This window comes from Osmerus mordax, chromosome 13 (assembly GCF_038355195.1).
Source record: "Osmerus mordax isolate fOsmMor3 chromosome 13, fOsmMor3.pri, whole genome shotgun sequence".
NCBI classification, from domain to species: Eukaryota; Metazoa; Chordata; class Actinopteri; order Osmeriformes; family Osmeridae; genus Osmerus; species Osmerus mordax.
In genome coordinates, this window is record NC_090062.1 from 16,437,390 (window position 1) to 16,446,201 (window position 8,812).

Consider the following 8,812-nt stretch of genomic DNA (forward strand, 5'->3'; position numbering starts at 1 on the left):
GAAGAAGCGAAGGGAAAAGAGAGTGAGTGAGTGAGTGAGTGAGTGAGAGAGTGATAGAGTGAGTGAGTGAGTGAGTGAGTGAGTGAGTGAGTGAGTGAGTGAGTGAGTGAGTGAGTGAGTGAGTGAGTGAGTGAGTGAGAGAGCGAGCGAGAGACCGAGAGAGCGAGTGAGAGAGAGTGAGTGAAGGGGAGAAAGGGAGGCATTTCCTAATAACAGCTCCCGTCGCGTGTTTCTATTCCACGCTGACACCCCGATCCCTGGTTTTTGTCCTCATGCATGGCGAGCTATCATTAGACCCCGCAGCCATCTGAAGTTTAATGTCACAATGTTTGTGTTTCACATTCACGCGGGCGTTCTCCGTGACTAACCCGTGCAACCGGTGCTGTATTTCCCCGCGTTTGCTTCCGTTGAATACGATAAGGTGATTATTTAAATGAGCTCGGGTCAATCAGAAGCCCCTATTACAAGTGACAGGAGAGGGAGAGGGCAGTCCCAAATTAGACTGTAGTCTACTTGAGCAGACCATTTGTTTACGCCTTGGCACTGCCATTCGGCAGTAAGCCTGGTTGGACTGTCGGGTTTTCCGAATTGCGTGCGTGAGGCCACTTTAAAAGGCGACATTGTCCCTCGATTGTCAGTTGAAGCTGAAGACAGTAATTTGGGAAATTAAATATTTTCTGTTCACTGGAATGGAGGTGGCGTGAGGATACTGGGACTGTTTTGTGCAGTTGAACCCACAGAACTCCTTGACTACATGTTTACATTTACATTTAGGCATTTAGCAGACGCTCTTATCCAGAGCGACTTACTGTAAGTACAGTAAGTACAGGGACATTCTCCCCAAGGCAAGAAGGGTGAAGTGCCTTGCCCAAGGACACAACGTTATTTTTCACAGCGGGGAATCGAACCGGCAACCTTCTGATTGGTAGCCCGATTCCCTAACCGCTCAGCCATCTGACATGTTTGGCACCAACAATGTGTATATGTAGTGCAAATTGGGAGTTTTAAGGGTGGGAAAATAGGTCAGGCTAAGTAGAGCTACCACAGCTTACTCGTTTTGCATTTCAACCACGTTTCCTGCGATAACACCAGCCTGGGGTTTCTTTTTTGTCAGCTGTAGGTTTATGCAGGTAGCATAATGGTGTTCACTTCACTTATGTACTGAACCAGACTTGCATTATTTTACTTACTATAATATAATCCTAAACCGTGCAACGATACAGCGACGCATCACACAAGATTGAGTTTAAATACATTATTTAATGTCACATTACTTACTGTACATGCAAGTCTTTATTTGCTTAAATGTATGATGTGTCGATCAGTCCTCCTACACCATGGCACGATACTTGCCTAGCCATAGCTCAAACAGGGGAGTCAGATGGCTGAGCGGTTAGGGAAATGGGCTATTAATCAGAAGGTTGCCGGTTTGATTCCTGGCCATGCGATATGAAATGACGTTGTGCCCTTGGGCAAGGCACTTCACCCTACTTGCCTCGGGGGATTGTCGCTCTGGATAAGAGTGTCTGCTAAATGTAAATGTAAACACAGGGATATAGTAGCTACGGAACTTATATCCCAATACAAGCAACGCAATCGTGACCAAGACGAACGTTTTGACACCGACGTTGTTTATGTAATCCAAATAGATCCTTAGGGGTGGGAAAATACATAATAAATAGGCCTATTAAATATATATGAGAGAGAACAAAGGTTGTGCCCTTGCTGAAGGCAAAGCACACCCAATAATGTGGGTTTTAAGTTCACCATGGTCTGTATTTCCCTGGTTGGTTCAGCACAAGGTGAACCACTCTCAACTCCATACCACACCCTAACGGACAACCTCCCACTTTTTTATAAGTTAAATTTCATATGTTTTCTCCTTCTCACTCTTCTTACATCTCTGTATCTTCCCCTAATTTGAGTAATCACCCTCCTCCTTCTCCTCCTGTTCCAGGAGAAAAACACTAATCCCCCTCTGACATATATACGAAGCTGAATTCCCTTGGGCTAACTGGGGAACAATCTCTTCTCCTCTGGCTGAGGGGCTAACAAGACACCACACAGGGCTAAGGAGGGTAATTTGACACCAACCTCGCCTCAGGTGAAGCAAGACCTGACTCCACTGGGCCTGTAACCAGATCAGGGTTGGGCCTAGAGCCGGAAGCCAATTGCACACAGACCAACACTCACACCCAGCCCCTCCCTGACCCTCAGCTCCTGCAGATCATTTGAAGATGATTTCGTTTTCTAAAGAAAGAACACACCTAATGAGAGTGGACATTCTAGTGGTGAGTTTGTTTCAGGTTTTAGAGGATATAGAAAGATACTGTGACTACTATCTCTGCGCACACACACGCACACACATATACACGCACACACACACACATATGCCTAACTTCCCCTTCTGATTGAGCAGGGCTTCTGCAGTTCAACGAGTCAAGTCATCAAGTAGGGGCTGTCAAGAGTTTTTCTCTCTCGCGCTAATGCAGCCGAATGCACAATTAAACAGGGCCCCGGACTTGGAGTTGATCCCCTCTGAAGGGGCCAACAAAAAGAGGAGAGGCTTTGTTTACAGGGACAGGACAGGAAGGCCAAACACACTAGCTACAGTGTACAGAGGCTGTAGAGGAGGAGCAGGGACGAGCGCAGCAGCAAACAAATATATCACAGGAGTCCCACTGGAGGGAGGGGGGGAGAGAGAGAGAGACATGAAAGAGAGAGGAGATATGATGAGAGAGAGAGAGAAAGAAATGAGTGAGAGATGGAGGAGGAGATGGGGAGAGAGTGAGAGAGAGATGAGATGAGTGAGAGATGGAGGAGATGAGAGAGAGAGGAAGTGATGAGATCAGTGAGAGATGAGAGAGAGATATGAGAGAGAGAGTGAGCACGGGATTTCCTCTTCTCTAACAGCCTTTTCAGGGCAGGAGCAGAAGCACTGCATGCTGGGTAACAGTGTTCCACTGTGAGTGAAGGACAATCATTGATTTGGATCAATGATTTATAGTTCATGGAATTGACCGATGTGATTGTGAGTGGGTATTGCAGTACAAGGCCTTCCAGATTTTTCTTCAGAGGCTTGGCGGGTTCCCGCTATGTTTATGTTGTCACATGTACAAAGTCATAGATGTGTGTGTGATATGTGTTAGTTTTATTCAAATGCCCCACTAACTTGGTCATTAGTGGAATGGAGTTACTTAGTTTTGTTGTAAATCTCATGGTAATCTATGAGATTGTTAAGAAGGGAACCATGGTGACAGCTTCCTCTAGTTTTGAACTGTATTATTAAATTTCCCTCAATTCCGGCAAGTACCACTTGCATTGATTACTGTTTGATGTGCAAATGCAAGATGAAAAGTTTGTGTGTTCCTTTAGATGTGTTTTTAGTATGCATCTGTGTGTGTGTGTGTGTGTGTGTGTATGTCTGTGTGAGTATGTGTGTGTGTGTGTGTGTGTGTGTGCGTTTGCGCGTGCATAGGTGGGAAGCCACTGAAAGGCACAGTGCTCACTAATTTAAAAGGCAATCCTTGAACAAAAGACACAAATTATTTGCCGCCAAAAGTACCCAATTAATCACTGCGTGTCACGAGGAGGAAGCGAAGAAAGAGTTTACTCTGGGGGCCAGTTCCTGGTATCCAGATTAAGCCTAATCCAATTCTAAAAAGCATCTTCACTAAAGACCTCCCATTGAAAGTCAGGTCTTCCTCTGAGGCTTTGTCGCCAACCGGAAAACTGCTCCTGTCAGTCTAAAGGCGGAGAATGCAGAAGCCACCCTGTATCTCTCTCTCTCTCTTTCCCCCTTCTCTGCCACTGTCTCTCCCTCTCTCTCTTCCCCCCCTTCTCTCTATCTTCTCGCTTTCATCCTTCTCTGCCTCTTTCCTTTTCTGTCTTAGCCTCTCTGTTTCCCTCTCCCTCTCTCTTACTCTCTCTCTCTCTCTCTCCCTCTTAACCCTTCACATTTGTCCCCATTACTCACTCGTGTCTCACCTACTGCCCATGCCCCTCCACCCCCAAATGGAGGGTTCCCCGAGTGTCTCCCGTCCGGACCCCTTCACTTCCTGTAACAGATTGCCGTGCTCCCGCACACGAAAAATAATTTGTTAACAGAAAAGCTTAAGTTCTTTCGGCGAGGGGATATGGCTGCATAGCAACTGAACATTGGAGGGGCAATGAGGCTTATGTACTTCCTCTTCAGCTCGGGGTCGCCCATCGGGGCCATTTCTCAACCCGTCTCACTCACTCTTTTCTAAGAAGGGGGGGGAAACAGGCTGTTACAATCAGCTTTGTGAAAGAAAGGAGAAATGAATGGAGAGGTCTTGTGGTGGAGGGGTGGGGTGGGATGGTGGAGGGGTGGGGTGGTGGAGGGGTGGGATGGTGGAGGGGTGGGGTGGTGGAGGGGTGGAGGGATGGGGTGGTAGGTGGGGTGGGGGGGTGGAGGGATGGGGTGGTGGAGGGGTGGAGGGATGGGGTGGTAGGTGGGGTGGGGGGGTGGGGTGGTGGAGGGGTGGGATGGTGGAGGGGTGGGGTGGTGGAGGGGTGGAGGGGTGGGATGGTGGAGGGGTGGGGTGGTGGAGGGGTGGGATGGTGGAGGGGTGGGGTGGTGGAGGGGTGGAGGGATGGGGTGGTAGGTGGGGTGGGGGGGTGGAGGGATGGGGTGGTGGAGGGGTGGAGGGGTGGGGTGGTAGGTGGGGTGGGGTGGTGGAGGGGTGGGGTGGTGGGGATAAGTGCTCTGTGAGACGAAATGTACTGGACCAACCTAACCTGACCTAACCTCAATAGACTGCAGCATTGAACTGGTTTGTCTGCACATATTTTTTAATGCATTTGAATAGCTGAAATTTTTTTCAAGGTGTGGGAGTTAGTGGGGGGAGGGAAGGGCAGGGCAGAGCGGAGATTGAAACCTGGGACTTCTTGGCCTGCAGGAAAATGTTGTACCACTGAGGTACACCTGTTCCACTCATCTTAAAATAATCAACAATATAATTGTGGATAAATCTGGATACTAAAATGGAATGAATAAATTAGAGACCCGTACATTTAAATATATGTTATTGTTTTTTTGTTTTTTTTACAAAAAACGTTAACATTCAGTTGGGAGGGAAAGCGGGTGAAAGTTGAAAACTAACCTCTAGCGCCCTCTTGGGGTGACGTGTGTAGTTGACAATGAGTGGCCTGGAAACTACTCTGAACACTGTAATGCAGAGGTTGAACAGAGGGGGGCGAAAGAGGGCCGTTGTTTGCAATCTTTCCAAACGCCCACAATCCTGTACAGTCTTCAAAAGGACTGTTATTGAAGCCTTCCATGTGTTCTAGTATAGACCACAATAATTATGAGAAAAAAAAATTATGCTTTGAAACAACAACAAAAAGTATTTTTGAAAGTAATTTATTGTAACTTCAACTTCTGGACAGGCCGTTGGGAGAGTCGGGAAATTTCCCAAACGGACGGTGAAAAACCGGCCTGATATACATTTACATTTAGTCATTTAGCAGACGCTCTTATCCAGAGCGACTTACAGTAAGTACAGGGACATTCCCCCGAGGCAAGTAGGGTGAAGTGTCTTGCCCAAGGACACAGCGTCAGTTGGCATGACCGGGAATCGAACATGCAACCTTCGGATTACTAGCCCGATTCCCTCACCGCTCAGCCACCTGACTCCCGTATATAATGTGTTTCCCCTCTGTAACTTTTGCTAGAGAAGAGCAGACATCTCCATATTATCTCAGGTTGTTCATTGTGACCAAAACAACACAGAAAATAACACACATGATGGCAGGACAGACCCTTTGCATGTTAGGGGAGGGGGTGCACATTATATCAGGTGAAAAAACGGCCTGATATAATGTATATCCCCTCTGAATTTCAGAACCCTGAATTTCTGGATCCGATTTTTTTTTACATTGAAATAAATTCAAATCGAGCTTTGTTTCCCCCTGGTTATGAAGGCTCAGGTCTGAACCACCCTGAGTAACCTGACTCAGATATCATTCAGTGGCAACTGAGAAGAAGCCACACTCAGAGGAATGGAAGGTGACCATAACCATCCTCAGCCAGACCTACCCTGATCCTCAATTTCATTGTAATGAATTCATGACATGACCTTGTATGACGTGTGACACTTGACCACAAATAAATATTAGACAAACCAACAAATTTATAGGATAGAAATAGGTTGAGTTCGAATACAATCCTGTCAAATCGAACCAAGTCCTTTAGGTAATGATGTTGTTCTATGTCCTAGTCACCGTTTTATATAATTTGTTGTGTGTCTTGACCAGGGCAGTGATTACACATAATCCATATGTGTAGGGCCATTCTGTCTGGTAATTAACCAGACACATGAAAGTCCTGACCCAGTTTCCAAGCCGTGGCAGCATGAAAATAATCTAACTGGCAAAGAATTTTTGTTTCATAAAGTACCAAATGCACTGTTTACTTCTCAGAGTCCTCTGTGGTAGAGCCTTGATTTGTGGCCAATCCGTAAGCCTCTTGTGACATTAATAACCACCTCCTCCAGAGACAGGAAATCATCCTGGTTTCAGTTGGTCAAACAAAGCCCCAAAATAGCCTGTATATTCCTACATTCAGAGCTGAGCAGACCTGCGTAGGAGAAACACACATGTTGAATCACCAGTCCAGACAGGAGAGCATTAGAGTCAAATCTAATTGTATTTGCAAAGATTTTCTTCAAGCAATGTCACAGAGGCCGTCACACATGCCAATAGAACTGCACTTAAACCATCTCTAGGAAGACAAGAAAAAACTCCCAGAAAAACAAAGAGAAAATGTAAGAAACCCTTGTTAGGAGCGATTCAGTGAGGGATCCCCTCATCCAGAGACGGTCGATGATGCAGACAGGTGCAGACCATAACCTGAATACAATCATGCAGTAAGAAGATTAGAGACGAAAGTAAAAACATGCAAGTGAATGGAAGGCAAAGACAAACACATTCTAGAAAACACCAGTCCTGCTGGAATTGAAACCACTTAACCAGGTGTAAATCTTGAGAGACGGTACATTTACATTTATGCATTTAGCGGACGCTTTTATCCAAAGCGACTTCAAATAGAGAGTTTTACAAAAGTGCATAGGTCACTGATCATAACACTCCCCCTTATCTAGCTCCAATCACACCTAGCAATCAAAACAGCCCCTACAGAAACTTTGAAGTGGGACAACAGAGCAGCCGTGCCACTGAGCAAGACCTCTGCTTCTAGGTAGTCAGATGGCTGAGTGGTTAGGGAGTCAGGCTAGTAATCAGAAGGTTGCCGGTTCGATTCCCGGCCTCGCGAAATGACGTTGGGTCCTTGGGCAAGGCACTTCACCCTACTTGCCTCGGGGGAATGTCCCTGTACTTACTGTAAGTCGCTCTGGATAAGAGCGTCTGCTAAATGTAAATGTTACAGGGTAATGTTACAACAGAACCTCTTGAGTTTAGCTTGGTGTTTCCAAGCAACAGAAGACACAATGACACTCCTACCTGGACAGTTATTGTGGCACGGTTCCAGTATGTTTGTGTATACACACGCCCATGTATGCCAATTAATCCTTTGAATCCTTGACCATGAACGACGATCCACCTACTGCAGCTGCTTCTGAAAGAAAGGGAGAAAAATTTGAATAAAAAAAGCTCAACGCTTTAACAGTTCGGTGTGAGTAAGGTCCACAGTAAGTTTGTCAGTGTGCTTTTGATAACAGGGCTATATTGGAGAGCTCCTTGTGCACAATGGTCTTATCGGACATTCCTGACAGAATTGAGTTGCTTTGCAAACATTTCTTCTGACTAACGAGAATGGGATGTCAGGGCACACTGAGTGTGTGCGTCTGTTGGCACATCAGGGTGTGTTTCTGGATAAGATTACCCCAGCATTTAGTAATAAATATGTTTTTTTAGAGTTAATAGTTAATTTTTACTTTGACCATGCATCAAAACATGTTTGTAAGCATGAGAACACATACATTTTATAGAAAATATAATCACTTCTCCCATAAGTGTGTGTGTGTGTATATATATTTAGACATTTAGACATTTAGTCATTTAGCAGACGCTCTTATCCAGAGCGACTTACAGTAAGTACAGGGACATTCCCCCGAGGTAAGTAGGGTGAAGTGCCTTGCCCAAGGACACAACGTCAGTTGGCATGACCGGGAATCGAACTGGCAACCTTCGGATTACTAGCCCGATTCCCTCACCGCTCACCGCTCAGCCACCTGACTCCCCTATATAGCTTCTTTGTTTTGTTTTTGTATCCACTGGTCTTCTCTCCACTCGGTTCCATACTGTGTAACAAATAATGTCAGGAGCTATTTTTATGTGAACTTAGAGAGGGTAGGTGTGCTTGCGGCCGCTCAGTAAGTGTAGAATGAAACAGGGTTCTCTTATTTTTTCCTTAGAGCAAGAAGGCTAATGATGACGTGGGAGCCTCACAGAACATAGTTGAAACAGTTGCATCAAATCTAAGAAAAAAGGCCAATCCTGTGTAAAAATGGTCCTAAACTATATTATGACTTAATATTCCCCTTCTACTTTAATTGTTATGCGTTTACTCATATTGCATTTCATTAATAGGCTAATTAAACCTCTTTGAAACCGTTTAAAACAACTTGGTCACTGGCAGAATCCTAGCTGGGATTGTGATTTAAACAGTAGCCTATCGTCTGTTAACTGAAAATATGTCCTAAAAAACGTTAACAAGCTTCAAATGTATTTTCGGAAAACTATATAACAAGTTGGTTGGAAATACGATTTGACGAGTTTCTAATTGAACTGTTTTCTAGCAAGTAATTACTTTGTTCATACATGACAACCT